Source organism: Camelus ferus, chromosome 11, assembly GCF_009834535.1.
Source record: "Camelus ferus isolate YT-003-E chromosome 11, BCGSAC_Cfer_1.0, whole genome shotgun sequence".
Taxonomy (NCBI): Eukaryota; Metazoa; Chordata; class Mammalia; order Artiodactyla; family Camelidae; genus Camelus; species Camelus ferus.
Genome location: NC_045706.1, coordinates 25,497,853 through 25,516,472, shown reverse-complemented (window position 1 = coordinate 25,516,472; position 18,620 = coordinate 25,497,853). Strand labels below are relative to the sequence as shown.

Below are 18,620 nucleotides of genomic sequence, written 5' to 3'. Positions count from 1 at the left end.
CACAAATGGATGCACCAGTGCATGGAAAATAAGGCCCCAATCACAGTTCTCTCTGAGTTTGGGACACATCTCTCCCAACCCTCCTAATTTTGCTGCTATTAAGCTACACATGGGGTAAATAAACATCCATGGGCTAGTCTGGTATTGAAGTAGTGCTTCAGGCTAACTCATGCAAAAGCGTACTTAATTTACAGCATGCCTGGACCAGAGCAGAGCAAAACTGAGAGCCCTTTCCTGGGGAGGGGGACCATGTGGGGCAGTGGGGAGAAGGCAGAGGGGACCACCTTCCTCCTTTGTGATAATCGTATCTCCAGACAGAACTTCTGCTCCCCTGTCCTTTAAAAAAGAAAATTCTGTAAATATATAGAAGTTGTAGCATCACCTGCATTTTATTTTAAACCTTGGAACCCAATCCTTGGTGCAGTGGCAACTCAGTGCCTTCAGTCACCACTAATACCACATATTCACTCATTTCCAACACATGTTGAGGTTTTCAGACGTTCTCAAGTTCCTCCAACTCACTCAACATTTTGAACTTCTCCCACCCCTTAGAACTGCTGGGGGCAAAGGAGGACAGAGACCTCCTTCGTCTTCCTGAAGTTCACCATCAAGCAGGGGGACAGATATCTACAAATGTCACAGTGCCTAGTGAGTGCCACAAGGATGCGCACACAACGTGCTGCATGTTCAAGGTGAGGAGCAGGTGACCAAATTCCTGAAGGTATCTGGGAAGGTTTCTTAAAGAGGTGGCATTTGATCTGGGGCCTTGAAGGATGGGGCAGAGTTTTCCAGGTGGGAGAAATAGGCTACTACATAATAATGATAAGAATCCCTGTGACCACCCCAAACAACAAAAGTGACACTGATAGTACTTAATCTGTGGTAGGTGTTGTAACCAGCCCTTCACATTAAACTGCTACCTTTGCTCTGTCATAATAACCCTGGGTATTATGTACTCCACTTCTTCGGCTCAAAGAGATCCAATAGCTTGTCCAGGCCACACAACCATCCTATTGACACTAGATGAGGTAGAATGCCTCTCCCCTTCACCCCATCATTCCAAGACTGACTTTGAAAAGAGGCTAATTTGCCTTTGACAAAGATCACGAACCCCCTTTTCAACGTCTCCTCATTCATTCAACTGTTTTCTGCCCATCTACTAGGTATCAGGCATTGGGCTGGCATCAGGGGTACTAAAAATAAGAGGTAGACCCTGCCCTTGGGGAGCTCACAGTTTCTAGTGAGGCAGGAAGACCTATAAGTTAATCAACCACAAAGCAATGTGCAAGATGCAGGTCTGGGCAGCCCAAGATACCCTGGGCCAACAGGAAGGGGTCAAGCTCAGATATTTCCCGGCTCAGCAAGAACTGAGTCTAGGCAAAAGGAGGAGTTTACCAGGCAAGGGGGTGGGGCATGGAGTTCCAGGCAGAAGGCACAGCAACTTCAGAAGAGCAGAGATAAGGGAAAGCGTGACCCTCTGGTATGTGGTGTCTGAGGAAAGTGAGGAGGTGGAGAAGGAAGGAAGCCCTGCAGGTTGCCAGGAGTCAGGTTGCATCATGTCCGTTGGACATGCCCAGGAAAGAGGCTTGAACTTGACACTTGGTGTATTATTTTCATGAAGTAAAATCAGGTCAAATAAGGGATTCCTCCTTTCTTCCTATAGGATCTCAAATTTAAAGGGATTTTCCAATGCCTTATAAAAATTAGGAAGTTCTTTTGTGTTGTTGTTGTTGTTGTTTGTATGAGTCATCAGCCCAAGAGGCCAGCAGCCCAATGTCACTTAACTCATAAGTGATTTCACTGGAATTTGACACTATTTGCTCCCCCTGTTACAATGTCTGTCTCCCCCAACATTGCTAGGATTTGTTTAGTTCATTCCACACAGTGGGAATCCCTGAACCCACACGTTGGTCCACATGTTGGCATGGTGGCAGCTGGGGGCACAATAGCAGTGGCTGGGTTACTTCCCACTTGTTTCCTTGCACTGTCCTGGCTCACACCTCCCTTTGATTTCAGGACTCTCAACAGACACTACTTTATCTCATCCTTGAAGAACATCTTCGTGGGGATGGAGGACAGACACTTCCAGGAGGTAGATTTGGGCTACTTCTTTAAGAAAGAATTTTCTAATCATTAGAGCTGCCTGAACCCAAAAAGCCTATCTTAGGAGGGAGTGAGTCTCCTGCCCTGCAGGTGTTCAAACAGGATCCCCAAAATGGGACAATTGTGGGGAGCGGTGAAATCCTTGGCCTGTGCAATCATTTGCAAGCCTAAGGCCCTAAGAAGTTCATCCCCAGAAGAGAATGATTTCAAGCACTCTCAAGGGGGTTATTTTGACCAAGAAAGTAAAAAAAAAAAAAAGAAAGAAAGAAAGAAAAAAGAAAAGAAAAAGAAAGAAAGAAAGAAAGGAAAGAAAGGAAAAAAAGAAAGAAAGAAAGGAGGAAGGGAGGGAGGAAGGAAGAAAGAAAAGAAAAAAAAAGAAGAAAAGAAAGGAAAAGAAAAGAAAAAAGAAAAGAAAAGAAAATTCAGGGTGGACATAGGGATCCCTTATCATGGGGAGGGACACCAAGGACAGAAGCTGCCCTAGGTTCCCCCCAACAAAGGGCTTCTCCACAGCTGTTCCAGCCTCCCCTCAGTGATCTCCCTTCCCCTACTGCCAAGCCCACAGGCTCTCCAGGGGACCCACATCTTCTCACTGTGCTTCTAAAAACTGAACACAGATCCAGCAAGGAGCAGGCAGAGGGAGGAAGATGACATGGTTTGTAGATGTAGGGCATTTGGGATGTCACCATAAAGTACACTGTCAGCCCCAACACCTTTGATGTGGAGGTTTAATCCTGGACAGTCCCTAAGGGAATTAGTGCCTCACTCATTGCTGTGCCCTCTGTGCTAATTGTAAAGACTGGTAAAGAGAAAGCACATGAGAAGCATCTTTCTTTTTTCCTTCCCTCCAAGAAAAGATACATGTTCACTGCAAAAATTGTAAACTACACAGAAAATATAGAGAAGAAAGATAAAAATAATGCCCACATAAGTCAGAAAACCACTGTCACTATCTTAGTGACCATCCTACCAGACAACTCTTTCTGCCTCTAAATAAGCATGAACACAGGTGTATCATATGATGTAAACAAGATCAAACTCTATATTCTATTCTGTAATCTGCCATTTCCATTAAAAAATCATAGACTACATTGTTGCAACGAATATAGAGCTACGTGATCGTTGTACTAGTTGCATTATATTGTACTGCATGATGTAATGAGCCAGTCTTCGGTTGATAAGCGTTTAGATTATTTCCAGTTTTGCACTACTTGAAATACCCTGAGATGAATATATTTGTGGACAGATCTTTTCACACTTGTACAGTTTATCTCCTCAGGATAAGTTCGTAAAAATGGAAGCATTGGGTCAAAAAAAATACAAATTTTACATTTGGGGACACATTGTCACACCACCTTCTCAAAAGGTTGTACCACTTTATATTCTTACCCAAAGAGGGTGTCATTAGTCCTTTACCCTTTGCTTAAATGAATGGGCTCTTTCTTCAAAGACAAAATCCCTAATTCTTCAGACCAGTTTCTCTCTCTCTCTCTCTCTCTCTCTCTCTCTCTCTCTCTGTGTGTGTGTGTGTGTGTGTGTGTGTGTGTGTGTGATTATGAAGGTCTAGGTAAACCTTGTATACAAGTGTGATTCTGTATATAATGTGTTCTGTGTATAATCTCTACTCATAACCTGATGTCCTACATGAAAATTCTCAAAAAAGCATTATCCTACTAAATCCTCCCCTGTCACCTCACTGCAGGAATAAGGTCTGTTTCAGCCTCCTGAACCTAAGATTTTCACCCATTGTCAGTCTTGCCACTACCTGCCGCTGAAGCCTCCTGGCCAAGTTTGTTAGGGAGATGGTAGAAGGGAGGCTAGACTGGATTTGTCCACGGTGGACCTTCAAGTGTTAATCCAGACTCTTCTCAGGAGGTGTCCCTGACACCATAGCTGAAGAGCATAAGACTGTGTGTCTACACCTCTGTGTAGCAGAAACAGCGAGCAGGTCATCCCAAATCAGTAAGTCTGAGAAGGCTGTAGATCACTCTAGAGGGTCCCGTAGGATAGGAAAGGTGGGAGGGTGATGTGGCTCAGCCTCTTCCCGCATGTGGTGCCTACTTTACAGATCTCTACCACTCCTCTCTGCTTATTAGCCCATAATCAGTCTCCTCCACATATATCACCTCTGCATTCACACATTCACATGTAATCCACAACCCATATCCTTCCCTTACAATCATGCTCACATTCTCATAAAATTCGACTATAATAATTTTCATACCATTATACTAACATCCTTGCATACAATACATGCAGAGAATTTGATGCTTACACACACCCACTTACACAGACACACCCAGTCGCCAGTATTCACTCTACATAGTCTCACATTGTCGTACTTTGTCTTAAGGAAGTGTAGTCACAAGTCCCTCCTCGTCATTGTGATTGTGTTATTCCAACCACAACTGCATACCCTACAGCCCCACCCAACACTCTCCTTTCAAACACTCTCAGAGTCCCACAGAATTCACAGTCATACTTCCACATCTTACTCAAGTCTCTTGAACACATACAGTTACCCAGAGAGTCTTATAATGTCATAACTCAACCAGTCTACTCTCCTTATTTTACTGGTAGGTTAACTGAGACTCTGAGAAGAGAAGCTTGACTAAGGTCACACAATTAGTTAATGGTAAATCTAGGGTGTCAACTCCAATCTCATGACTCCCACCCTAGTACTCTTTTTCCTATGCCAAAGCCCCTCCCTCTTAGCCTCCCTTTCATCCCCTATGCTAGTTCCCCATACTGACTCTCAGAAACATTCACATAAAACAGACAGCTCTTGAAGAAGCAGGCAGCCAGGTGAATGGAATAAGTATGAATCTGGAATACAAAAAAGCCTGAATTGGAATATCAAATACCTTATAGGGTGGTGACAGGGTTCAGAGAGAATATATGTAAAGCACCTGGCACAAAGTAATACCTGCTAACATTTATTGGGCACTTACTATGTGCTAGACACTATGCCAAGCACTTTATACATTATCTCATTTAATCTTTACAATCTCTTGAAGTATGATTATCTCCCTATCACAGAAAAAGGAAGTAAGTCCTGGAGAGGTTAAGTTGCTGGCCCGAGGTGACTCAGCTAGTGGGTTTTGAGAGCAAGATTATATCCTGCTCTGACTCCAAATCTAGTCTTCACAAATCATATTGTGCTTCTTCCCTAGAGAACAAAGATCATTCTTCTTTAAAAAAAATTTTTTAGGGGGGAGGTAATTAGGTTTGTTGTTTGTTTGTTTGTCTGTCTGTCTGTTTGTTTGTTTGTTTGTTTGTTTATTTATTTATTTATTTATTTATTTAATGGAAGTACTAGGATTGAGCCCAGGACTCATATATGCTAAGCATGCATTCTACCACTGAGCTAGCTATACCCTCCCCACAACAAAGGCCATTCTTTATTAAATTCTTATTCTGTCCCGGACACTGTGCTATGTATACATAGTTTCTATGTATCTTTACAGATAAGGAGACTGGGGCTTGGCAGGTGCTCAATGGATGGTTTTATCACAATTGAGAGAAAGATTCTAACTTCCAAATCAAATTGAGATCTATTTTATCACCAGGTAAATTCTTCAGATCATGTACATCTTTAGTGGACCTGATCATTCCCACTGATTACTTCATTTCAAATCAACCTTCTTTCCTCACTGCTAGTTCCCTGCATCTCCCACCCTAAGGCATCACAGGAAGAGTATGCTGTGACTACATACTCAGTTCCTTACTTCCACCCACTAGATGAAGTCATACTCAGGCACAAGTCTTACACTAATAAAGCCACTGTGGTTTAAGCAATTACCAAGAACACTAGGGAGTGAAGTGAAAATACCTGGGTTCCAGTTCCATCCCTTGCTAACTGTAAGACCACCGGCAAATTACTTTCTCCGCCTTAGTTCCTTGAATCTGCAATACTGGAATAGCAATTCCTCCCTCTGAGGGATGTTCTGAGTTTAAAATGCTGCAAGATATCATTATAGAAAATCTGGCAAACAGTTGGCACCCAAAATTTGCCACACAGAGATCTCAGACACAAAGATACAATACCAGCACTTACATCAGTTGAAGCAGACACAGCCACACAAATCTGCAGACAGGCCCATATAACACACCAAGCTGTAGATATGTTCAGATCTGCTGGTGGTCAGCTGTCAGAGTGGTTGAGAAGAAGGAGCTCTTAAGTAACTTTGGGAAGGTCACTTAACAGCTCCTTAAAAAAAATTAACAGTTAAAGAGTTTAAAAAATAAAACATAACCACAAAGAAAAAATAACCACACACACACACACACAAACAAAATAAAAAACATAACCAACAATATCATTATCACATCTAAGAAAACTGGCAATAATCCCCTAAATCATAAACTACCCAGTCCATATTAAGATTTTTCATCTTTTTTTTTTTCACATTTAACTTGTTCAGACAAGGATCCAAGCAAGGTCCACCCACAATATATTTGTTATCTCTCTCTCCCTCCTTTTTGAAAAACCTCAGTCATTTGTCCAGAAGAACATACACGTTAAGAAAAAAAAATTCAAGTTTTTAAAACTTATTAATGCACAAATAGTACATGAACATATTCTTGGTTATCAAAGAAGAAAAAGAAAATAGAAGAAATCAGACATGACAGATAAAGCAAAATTCTCCCTAAACCACCTCCAACTCCAGTTCTTTAACCTGTGGAAATCTCAGTTTTCTCATCTTTAAAATGGGGAAAACCTCTCTTTTTAAGGTTTCTGTGAGTATTAAATTATAGACAGCTTAGAAGAGCTTAGCTCAGTGCCTGGCTCACGGTGATCGTCCAATAATAGTCGCCTATAATGATTTTTAGTCATTGTTATCCCGGCAAAAGCAGAAGAGCCGCCCAGCCCTGCACGCGATCAGCACCCTGGACAGAGGTGGCGGCGGCCGCCTCTCCGCCCAGCGTCTGCCGGCTCTTGCGGGAGGATCTGTAAATAAAGCCGCCCGGCTTCCGGCCGGCACAGCGCAGCCGGTGAAGGGGAAAGAAATCCGGGATTTTCCGAGCCGCCTGCTTCAGCAAAGCGTCTGGCGGAGACAATTACCCGGATACGCTCAGGTGGCCTCCCCGAGGCCTCCGGGTCATTTCAGACCTGGGCCCCCGTCCTTGAGCAGGAAGCAGGGCTGGGTGGGGGCTAGAACAGTGAGTGACTCAGTCTCCTGGGTTGCAGAAGAGCTAGTGGGGAGGTCCACGGAAATTGCTAAGGGAGGCCTCTAGGGGATCTCTGCGCTCCCCTCCCCCGCCCCCAGCCCCCAGCAGGAGCCCACCCTAGCCCCATGCAGTCCTCAGGAGTTGGGGGGAGCAGTGCTGGGTGGGGAGAGCGACCTCCGGAAGCCGGCCCAGGGCACAATTAGCAGGGAGCGGAGACGCCTGCGAAGGCTGATTTAATTAGGTGACACAGTGCCAGGCAGGGATGCGGGGGGAGGGGAGAGCAGGGTCAAAACATTTTGTAAAAATCTGTTTCACAAACGCTGCTGCTCCCCTCGGGGCAGAGAGAGATTACGGAGTCTTTGGTGTCGATCAAGGCTGGCAAGAAGCGGCCAGGAGCATGGGGCATTTCCTCCTCCTCAGCCTCTCTCTTTTGTCCAGCCCTACAAGACAGCCCCAGGAGCCAATAGCTCCTAGGTTGTGGGGAAATAGGGGCGAGGGAGGGATAATTTAGGAAGGAGGCCCGTATAAGAGAGAATGAAGTGCTGTTGGTCTAATGCACCACCCCCACCCCCAATATTCACATGAATAATATTAGCAGTAGTTGCAGGAGGCATCTACTTTCCAAATAAAGCTATCGTTTGTTGAGCTGGTACTCTACCTTTACTAGCTGTCTGATCTTAGTTATTTTTACTCTGTGCCTCATCTCTAAAACAGTAAGAACCCTTCTAGAATTGATGGGAGGAATAAAGGAAGTAAATATGTAATAGTAAGCACTGAATAGTTTTCTACTACTATTACTGTTAAGCGCCAGGCTAGTTGTTTGACATCCTTTATCCCTAATCCTCACAACAACTGTATGCCATAGATGTGATTATCCCCATTTTACAGATGTGGAAACTCAGACTCAGAGTTTAAGTAACTTGCTATGTGATTGACCTGATCGGTGCAGATCTAGGAATTGAACTCAGGACTCTTTTGGTACTAAAGCCTGTACCTTTTCACCATCCTGCTGCTAAGCTGCGTAAGTCATCCACCTGTGACCTCTTATCTCAGTTGACCTCACTGGACCCACCAACATAACTGTCCATGCCTTGCCCTATCCTGCCTGGCACAACCAAGGTACCCGCACATTTGTGTGTCAATGAGTAAAAGGAAGCATACAGCACACATACGCATACACACAAATTCACACTCACACATGTGCATATGTCACCACAGACAGTCATACATGATTACCCTCCCACAGAAAGATGCTTTCACACTCACATCAGTCAGAAGTAAAACAACCGTGGCATTGGTCACATACAGAGCCTCCCATCACAAGAGAAAAGGGATTATAGTATATGGAAATGGTTACACCCAGCATCACAGGAGAGACAAAGTAATATACAAATACACAAATAGACAAAATACGTAACACTTTCACATACAAATAAACCAAGACCTGAACAATTACAACCATCATCACATACACAGGAAGACAATTTTTTGCAAGATACCATTTACACAAATACACACAGAGCTACGTGGTTACAGCACACTTACTACTACACACTGTCACACATCATCTATGGAGAGGTATAGCTACACACCTACTATAACATACACAGTATACCCATACTTGAGTGATGTTGCCAGGAACAGTATGACACAGAAAGAAAATCAGTCAAAACCCAATTCACACACACATACTCGTCAAACATACCTATACAGAGCAGTGACAGGGAACCATACTCTCACAGGCACACACACACATGCTCACAAACATACACACACTGAGTCTTTTCCCAGACCCTCTGGGAAGCTGGTTTCAACTCAAGAGTTTCCTCCCTCCCAAAGTCTTTAGGGCATGGGGGTCAGTTAACTCCCTTCCCCACACCTCCCAGCTGAGCTCAGGGCAGCAAGGACAGAGTCTTCCAGGAGACAAGGGGAGGGGTCCCTGGACAGCCAGTCTTGAGGACACCTTGTCTTGCACCAGGTCCACTCCAAGCTGTGGCCAACCATTGGGATTTAGGGACAGTTCTCTCATCTAAATTCACTCCCAAACTGTCCCAGCCTCATGCCCCAGCATTAGCTTTTGGGAGAGGGCAAATGGATTGATCAGCAACCTCCTTTCCCAGGGGAAAAGGACTCTTCTCACACCTCTTCCCCACCTGTTGTCACCTACCTGTGCAGGTGCTCTGTCTCAGCAGCTAAGAGCTCCAGCCTGGGCAAGGTCCCGGAGGCAAGTGGGTGGAGTCTGGTTCCATCTTCTGCACCCCCCAGCTCTAGCTCCCTCTTCAGCTGCCCCCTCCAGCTCCAGGCCCCTTGGGCAGCCCCCTCCCTCCCAGCCGCATACTTGCCCAGTGCTGTGTCTCTTCTCTGAAAATCAGACTAGGGACTGGGGGGAGGGGGAAAAGATCCCAGGAGAGGAAGTGGCATCTGACAGCCCCAGCACCAAACCTGGGGGGCTGCGGGTGGGGGGAGGAGCAGGGAGGCTTCTCATTGTGTGAGGGAAATTTTATTTTTAACAGATGCTAAGGCAGATGGCACAGAATTAACAGAAAATGGGAGAGGAAAGAGAGGAAGAACATTACTGACTCCGGAGAGAGTGGACATTAAAAAAATAAAGAATAAGGGAATGAAAACAAGTTTAAGTGCTCTCTCCGGGGGGTGGGGTGGGGGGAGGGGAGGGGAGCTGAGAGGCAGAGAGGGACAGAGCAGCGTGGTGATAACCAGAGGCGTGAAATTACAAAAGTAAAATTTGTGGGACTCGGGAGGGGCTGAGAAGGCCCCAGTTTCATTGCAAAACTCACTCAGAAATTACTGATGTGATGTTTGAGCTTTTATCATTAATAATAATCGAGAGGGGAGAAGAAGACAAAACGACTCGAGGGCTTGAAGGGGTGGTTTGAGGCACCAGGAGAAAAGGTGCCTGAGCCAGGGGGGAGGGGTGAGAGCAGAGTCATCTCTGTGACAGAAAAGGGAAGAGAAGAGAGAAAAACTCAGGGAGATACAATAGAAACAGACAAATGGAGAGACGGGGCAAATTTTAAAAAAAAGGGAAGGAGAGGAAGCAAGGGGGAAAGGGAGAAGGAACAGAAGCTGCAGAAGGGATCCAATAGGAGGGGCTGGGGCGGGGGATGAAAGGAAACGATTGACAGGAGATTCGGAGACAGAATGGTTGAGACAAAGAGACAGAAAAAAACAGAGACAGAGATGGGAAGAGGGAGCTAGAAAAACTGCATCAGAAATATGAACACAAGTGGGCAAGGAAGTAACTCCAAAGATGACTGAGTAAAAGCAAAGTGACCCACAGCAGGGGCCCAAAAGAAACAGGAGGGCAGAGACGGAACAGCAGAGGCCCAGACAGAGAGATAAATGCAGGAAGAAAGAGAAAGAGGCAGGAAGAGTGAAAGAGAAGAAAATCGAGAGAGAACAAAAGCTAAGACGGACTTAGAAATAAAGCGACATAGAAAGAGTTGGGGAGACAGACACTGCAGAAGAGAGAAACAGACCCACATGATCAGGATGAGAAGCAGGTGAGATGGAGAAAAGGAGAAAAACACTGAGCCATAGGCAGAGAGAGACAGAGAGACTGTGGGGGAGACGACAGAGAGGGCAGGGAGGGAGGAAGGGATGGGAGACAAAGAGGAATGGCCGTTTATCTCTCCTCCCAAATTAATTGAGGCTACATCAGCCTGAGCCACTAAAACGGAGCGATTATGAATGGGTTAGTCACAGGTGGAGTTAAAGGCCTTCAGAGGGATATTAGCCAAAATTGAGTGGCTTTTAATTTCTTTCTAACGAGAGACTGTGGCTGGGGAACCAGGCACCGCCTCCACTCAGCTCCACTGCTCAACACGGCGTGGGGGTGGCCCAGGCCACTCGCCACCTGACCTGTGTGGCACAGGCAGCCAAGTGGAAATGGCCATGCCTGAAACATGCCCAAACATGTTTGCAACATGCCTGCAACGTACCTGCAACATGGGGCATAATGGTGGGTAGCCCAGTGGAGGGCCGGTAGAGAAGAGGGTCACAGTCCTTGGAAGTGGCCGGGCCAGGGAGCGTGGGGCAGGGCTGAGCAGCCTGGGATGCAGAGGAGGGCAGGAGGTGCAAGCAGATACCGCATCGAAAAGTCCTGCTGTTGCCATGGGGTTCTCCCATGATCCCTGATCCACTTTGAGGAAGGCACGTGGTCTAGGACTGCTTTTTCTCCACTGTGGAGAAACCGAGGCTCTGAGATTAAAAGAACTATGGCCAATTTACACCTGAGTGACAATGATGACAGGAAACCTAGAAGCAGAATGGTGAGGTGGAGAGAGCACTGAAACCTGAGTCCAGAGACCTTCCTAAAGACAGGTCCCTGTGCATCACCCCTCTGGCTGGGCCTCAGTTTCCCGATCAATAAAATGAGAGAGTTTAAGTCATATCCCTTCCAGTTCCAATTTGCTATGATGCTATGTGAGCAGACCTCCTGTCTGAGGTTTTTATCCAGGGGTCTCTGGTGCCGTGTTTGGGACATATGGGATAATGGTGTGTGATCCGGGGGCATTTGTGACCATAAGCTATTTGAGCTGAATTTAGGGCGAGCAAGGCGAGCAGACTGATGAGTGCCAAACTGGCCAGCCTGGATGGTGAGGGCTCAAGGAGGCCAGAGAAGAGGGAAGCTAACTGTGGCCTGGGGAGGCCCAGCAAGGATGTGGCTTGAGGTGGGTCATGGATGGTGGACAGAGCTGGAGGGTGGAGGATGCTCCTGGTGGGGACACTAGGAACAAAGGTGCAGAGATGCCACTCTGGCTGGAGTCGACCCTATATGGGTATATGGAGGGCAAGGGGGAGGGAGAACAGAGGGGAAATGGTGGGCTGTGGTCACTCAGGGCTCTAAAGTCTGAGTGAGAAGTTGGAACTCAATCCTGTAGGCACAGGGTGGAAGGCACATGGCGGGTTTCTGAGTAAGGGCAGGAGAGTGTCACTATGGGACAGGAGAGGAGAACATGGAAATAAGTGAGCAGACAGAGGGGCTGATGTAATAGGGCAGGTGAAGCCCAGTGAAGAGGACAGAAGGGGACAGATAGGAAAGAGATGGCAGGACTTGGTAACTGACATGGTGTGAGGATACAACAGGTGTGAATGATGACTTGGGGATGGTAAGGGTAGCTCTTGGGAAAACGTTGGTGCCAATAATAAGGTGGGCAAAGTTGGGTGGGAGCTGAGAGAAACACAAAAACGTTGGCTTCCATCCAACAGAGCAGAAAGAGGCCAAGGCGAGGCAGTGCGGTTCAGTGGAGACTGCGTTCATCTGCGCATCTGTGACAACCAACGTTCTGTTCTGTCTCCCACTAATTAACCATGAGATCTTGGACAAGACACTCCCCATGTCAAGGCCTCAGTTTGTCCATCTCTAAACTGTGCGACTTGCTCTGAGGCCCTTTTTAAGTTCCCCTCTATGTTGGTGGTTTTGAGACTCAGAGACAAAGCCAGGGTGGAGACCTGCATAGGAACAGAGACAGCATCTCTCTAGAAGAGAGACCGGCCATAATTCTCCCTGCCCTCGGGTCCCCAGAGCCAACAGCTGCGCCCCCTCCCCCTCACAACTCCATTAACACTCAATTAGAGGGCCTGATGGGCTCAAGCCAGAGAGTCCCCTCTCCACCTCATCTGCACTGTCCCCATTTGAGGGTTCCTCTGATGGGCCCATAGGGAGAAGTTTTCACTCAAATTTATAACTAACTCCAGTAGCTGCCCCGCTGGCCTCTCCTGCCTCCTCTCTCTTCTTCCTCCTGGGGTGGAGCCCAGAGGGTTGGGTGAGGCTGGGTGAGGGGGGCCCAGGGCCCACGTTGGAGCCCCAGAGATGAAAGGCTCTGAAGCAGAGGAAGTGGGAGGGGAGAAGTGAGGAAGAGCCGGGAGAGTGTGTGAGAGAGAAAAATGACAGGCCCTGAATATTGGGCGCCCTCACTTTAAATCAAGATAAAAGACTGAAGTGGAAAATGAGAGTCCAGAGAAACCCCGGACGGCTCGGGGCGCTAATGGAAACACATGGCTGCCGGCTGCGGGCTTGTCAGCTTCCCCCGGCGCTGCCATTCCCGTCTGATAATCCGGCCTGCCATAAAATTAGACTAGCAAATACCTCCTGACAAAGATGCATGTTTCTCTCTATTGTGCCATCATAAAAAAAACTCCGCTGGTGACTCGGGGAGCCGCAAACTTCAATTTAAATTTACAGTGCTGCGGAAGGAAAGTGATATGCACTCAAAAATTTTAATAACCTATTAAGTTACGACTTCAATTTCATTTTATGAATATTTTCCTTGGGGAGCACGGCTATCACAGAGAAAGATAGAAATTTAAAAAAGATAAATAGTGCCATTAATCTCCAACATTTCTCTTCCATTATCCTTGAAAATTAGGAGTTATTTTTGTTCAGATCTTCATGTAATTAGCTCCCTCCACTTGATTCACTAGCCAGAAAATGACCATGTTCAGAAAATTAAAAATTTGTCATTAAGTGGAATTTAACATAATATCATTTATCTTTATCTATTCCCCAGCTGACAGCAGGAAGCCTTGGCTGCTATACCGGCTGGTGTGTCAGAGTGGGGAGGGACTGCTGGGGAGAGACACGGGAGAGAAAGAGACAGAGACAGAGACGGAGGGAGTGAGAGAAGGCCAGCCGGGGAAGTGGCCAGGATGAGAGTGAGGAGGGAAGGGAGCCGAGGTGTCATGGGGAAGCAGAGGAGGCTGAGGGCGGAGGATGAGGAGGTGGAGGCTGCTGGTGTCAGCAGGGACTTCGGCCTGGGCCCAAAAGCAGGGCAGATGGAGGCTCTACAAGAGGAAAGCCAGAGGGGGACATCGGTAGCAGATGCCAAAAGAGGAAGGTGGCTGGTCAGCGGCGCTGGGATATAGAAGGACTGGAGATGACAGAAACCCAGCAGAATTAGAGGAACTTCCAGAAAAGGGGTGGTAGGGTGGGAAAGGTCAGGGTTCATAGCCCTCCTCATCCCAGGGGGAAATAGACACCATCATCCTGATCATGGTCTGGCTTCACAAGAAGAGACAGAAAGAGGCAGAGAGAGAGGAAGTGAGAAAGTGATAAGAGCGGAAGTGGAGAGGGACTTAGGCTCCAAATCAGAGAAATGGAGGTGGACAAGACTGATGGACCACAGGGGCCCCTCGGGAACTTGGCCCAGGAAGGCTTCAGGTTAGAAGCCCCAGGACGAGCCCTTGGACTTCTTCTCTCAAGGGCTGCTCAGCTCCCTCTCCTCCCCTCTCCTCTAAACAGCCCCACCCTAGTCCCCCAAGTCAGAAATCATCCAATAAACCACTCAGACCTAGTCCTGAGTGGAGAGAGCTGTGGCCGAGCCTGAGAGACTGAGAATTGGATAAAGGGATTAAACAGCAGCACATTAGTGAGAGATTTAGAGTGTAATAAACCCATTTCATAATAATATGTGCGTTGGGGCCAGCGATCCATCATCACAGGAGCCTGTCCATGGCGGGGGGAGCACTGACCTATGGGGAGGGGACCCAGATGAATGGCTAAGGATTTTTCTCAGGGTCTCAGGATATGGGCCAGGGGTACAGACTGACCCCTGGGGCCAGGAGGGAGGCACCGGGATTCTGAGGGCACATTTGGCTCAAATTGCCACAAGGCTCAACCTAGGGAAACAGCGGTGGGCATGGGAAGAGGCCCGAGCCTGAGAGCCTTCCCTGTCCTCCCAGCCTAGAATCTTGGCAGTAAGGGTAGAAGGATTCTCCGGTGGAGGTGGTGGGGGACACCTCCAGACTACAGAGTTCACAGTTCACAGACAGGACTCAGCCAGCAGAAGATTCCCAAATAAGCTGCTCCTTCCATCCTGGTTTTGTCACTTACTGGCTATCTGATCTTGGCAAGTGACTGCCTCTCTGAGCCTCAGTTTCCCATCTGTCAAATGAAGACAATTAGGCCTACATCACAGGAGTGTTATGAGAGTCACCTGAGATAATGAATTTGAAATTGTTCTCTAAAGTAGAAAACCTTAGGGAAACATTATCATCCCTATGATTCCCCCACATTTGCTCCCCACCCATATGCTGCCTTGGGATGTCTTAGAGCTTGCTTACTGTCAGGGAGAGTTTCATCTCCCAGATGGGACTCTGAGCTTATTCAAGGGCCAGTTAAGAAATGATGTGCTGATTATATGATTGACTCTTTAATCTGACCCATTAATAGGGCAGAGAAAAACATTCTCCTGCTGTTTATCTCCATTGAGGAAACCAGCATCATAGATTGAAAAACAAACTTCTCCCTGGAAAAGGGACTGAGAAACAGAAATGGACCAGTTAAATCTCAGCTGTTAGTCTTAAAATGTTGTGGTGCAGGGTGTGTGGCAGAGGCGGCAGAGGTGGTAGTGGGAAGACCTGAAGATGCTACGAGTGAACAAGGATGCCTTCCTAAGAGGAGAGAGGTGGGCGGAGGGGAGGTGTTGGGCTGCAGTGGGTGATGGTCTGAGTGGCCCAGGAGACTGTGGAAGGAGAGAGGGGGAAGAGTGGGGAAATCGGATGCCACCTCTCCAACATCAGCCAAATTGACCATCTTCTTTCTCCATTGTCCCCAGATACATCACCCTCTACCCTCATCCCAGAGAGGCCAATGGGCACAACCTTCAGTGCTAGCTGAGATGTTCCCATAGGAAGGTAAGTGGTATCATCTCTGATCCCCAGTTCCAACTAGTCTCCAGTCTGCTTTCAACTCTGACTCAATTCAACATCAAACTCTCTGGTTAATCTCTAAGGACACAGACTCCTCCATGGCACCTCATCCCAATTAATCAAGTCTTCCTGAACTCTCAATTCAGCCAAAGCCATCATTGATTGCTCCAGACTAATATTTCACTGATACCAACACCAACTTCCACTGAAGAACTGATCAAGGACAAATTTGGTCTGCCTACCCCTGCCAAAAGTCAACTAAATGTCATTGCCAATTCCCCCAGCTTCTGCTGGAGGCCTTCCAGATGTTACAAAAGAACAAGGAATATGAAACCGGTTCTGTGCTTTCTCCTAAAGCTCAAGCTAGCACATCCTTTGCTTCTTTCTGTAAATATTTATTACATGCCTGCTAAAGCCGAACACAAATATCTGTACTACAAAGCAGTGAGTGAACCATAAGTTCCCTGTGAGCAATACAGATACTCTGGTGTACCAGTGAGAGACAGATCTCCACAAGCTGGTAGTGTCAGGAAAAGAAAGGATGGAAGAAGTGCCACTGGAGCTGGGCAGGTGTTGGGCACAGCTTCAACAGATGGAAGGTGGAACGGTGTGGTCAGGGGAGAGAGGTGAGTTATTCAAGGAGTACCTAGTCTGTACTAAGCATAAGCTGGAAGCTTTCACCTATATCGTCTCATTAACCCCTCCTATCATTTTCAGAGAGAGTTATCATTATCTCCGTGCATATAGTTGAGAAAACTGAAGCTCAGAGAGTTAAATAATTTGCCCAAGGTCACATAGCTAGTAAGTGGCAGAGCCTTGCCTTGAACCCAGAACTGATTGCCCCTGAAATCCATGCTCTTGTCTCTGCACTGTGGTGCAAGGTGTGTCAGGAAAAGGGGAGGAGCCTAGTTTGTCTGGAGTGTTGAATGTGTGTGAAGGAGAAGTAGAAACTGCCCACAATGGTCACTGCGTGCAAGAGTGCTGCCCCATCTCTGGGACTGCCAAGGCCATTCCTACAGGAGGCCTGTCTCAAGAAGAATCTCAGCCTTGAGTTCCCTTGCTGCCAATGCCCTTGGAAAGTCAGAAGAAACAGGGACATGGGGAGAGGCAGTCCTCCAAGTACATGTTCCTTCAATGCCCCTCTCTTCCTTTCAGCATTCCCAATCTTGCCCTCTCCCGTAGCTCCTTCCTCTCAGTCTTGAGAGCCTTCCTTCCACACCCCACCATTTGGTACTGTATTTTCCCCTTCCCCTTCCTGTCAAACTTCCCCAATTCCTGATACATACTTGCCTCTGTCTTCCAAGGCTTCTTCTTTCCCTGACCCCTCAGCTCTCACTCACCAGGTCACCAATGACCTCCTGATTTTAAAAGTTCCAATGATTTCCTATAGGATTGCCATCAGCTTCATCATTTGCTAGCTTGATAAATTACTTACTCACTCTGGGCTTCAGTTTCATCATCTGTCAAATAGAAATGATAACAGTACATACCTTGTAGCACTGAGATAACTCAATGAGATAAAACAAGGAAAGGGTGTAGTACATGGTACAACAGTAAGCATTTAATAAATATTGGCTGTGATTATTTTTCTCTGCCTTTATTCTTCTTGATCACAAATCCTCAAAAATCCAATAAACAATGGATTACAAGACATTAAATAAAATGTCATTGCTTACAAAACAACTCAAAGCTCTTTTGTCAGGTTCCTGAGACCCCCATTACTCAGAGCCCAGATGCTCCATCTACTTCTCCCTCACGTGGAAGGATGTGGTCTGTTGCAGGGGTTTCCAATCTGGGATCCATGGAACCCTAAAATTCCTTTGAGGTATTTAGAGAGTCCACAGAGTTCTGATTTATTTTCTATAAAGATACAATCTTCGAAACCCCAATAAAAGGTCACATGTTCACAGAAACGTTATGAACCGAATTTTAACACATTAGAGGTTTCCTTCATGATAAACGTGTGTGCTAATTGACATAAAATTCCCCTACTGACTAAAAAGTTCAAATGTGAGCCTTCACAGTATGTGCTAGTAAAATACTATCTTTCTCAGTTTTATTCGTTAGGTTTGTTTGAAAAGAAGGACGGGAGGTACTCTACTAAGAAATGTTTGAAATCAGTTAGTAAAGTAGAAAGAGTCACAAAGACCTAGGTCCCCGTCCTAAGTATGATCCTTCCTTCCTCAAGTTTCTGAAGTACTTTGGGCCTCCATTTCTTCATATATGTGTATATACATGGACCACATGGGGTTGACAATAGGCTTAAATAAGAGGATATATGAGAAAATGCCTGGCACTGTACTTCACAGAACTTTGGTAATATCAAAAGCAGACGCTTATTCACTACTAACTATACTCTATGCCCAGAGTTGAGTTTGCACTTATTATTGCATTTCATCCTTGCACAGGTTGGGCAAAGTAAGTTTTACCATTAATCTTATTTACAGATGAGGACCACGAGGCTTGGAGTGGTTAAGTAATTTGCCAAAGAGCACAGCACCATAAGCTGTGGAGTTGGGTTTTGAATCTAGGCAGCTGAACACTAGATTCTGCCCTTTTAAAAAAACGTATTGAGCACTTATGAGGTACCAGCCACTGCTCTAAGTCCTTTTACGTGTTTTAATTCATAGAATCCTCACACTAACCATGGCAAATTGTACATCTCACAAGATTTG

At 46.4% G+C, this 18,620-nt stretch overlaps 2 long non-coding RNA genes across 3 annotated transcripts in view; one reads left to right on the top strand and one right to left on the bottom strand.

Annotated features, from left to right (window-relative positions):
• LOC116667062 overlaps positions 1-18,620 on the bottom strand; it is a 66,086-nt gene that overhangs the window by 9,881 nt on the left and 37,585 nt on the right. Inside the window, exon 3 of one of the 2 annotated variants that reach the window (XR_004323834.1) lies at positions 6,174-6,251. The exons of the other annotated variant lie outside the window; for it this stretch is intronic. This is a non-coding gene — a long non-coding RNA (uncharacterized LOC116667062). Of the gene's footprint in view, positions 1-6,173; positions 6,252-18,620 lie in introns of those variants that run through there. 2 annotated transcript variants of the gene reach the window in all.
• On the top strand, positions 559-17,384 carry LOC116667063. Its single transcript, XR_004323835.1, has 3 exons — positions 559-2,092; positions 15,852-15,930; positions 16,029-17,384. It is a non-coding gene; the product is annotated as an uncharacterized LOC116667063 (long non-coding RNA).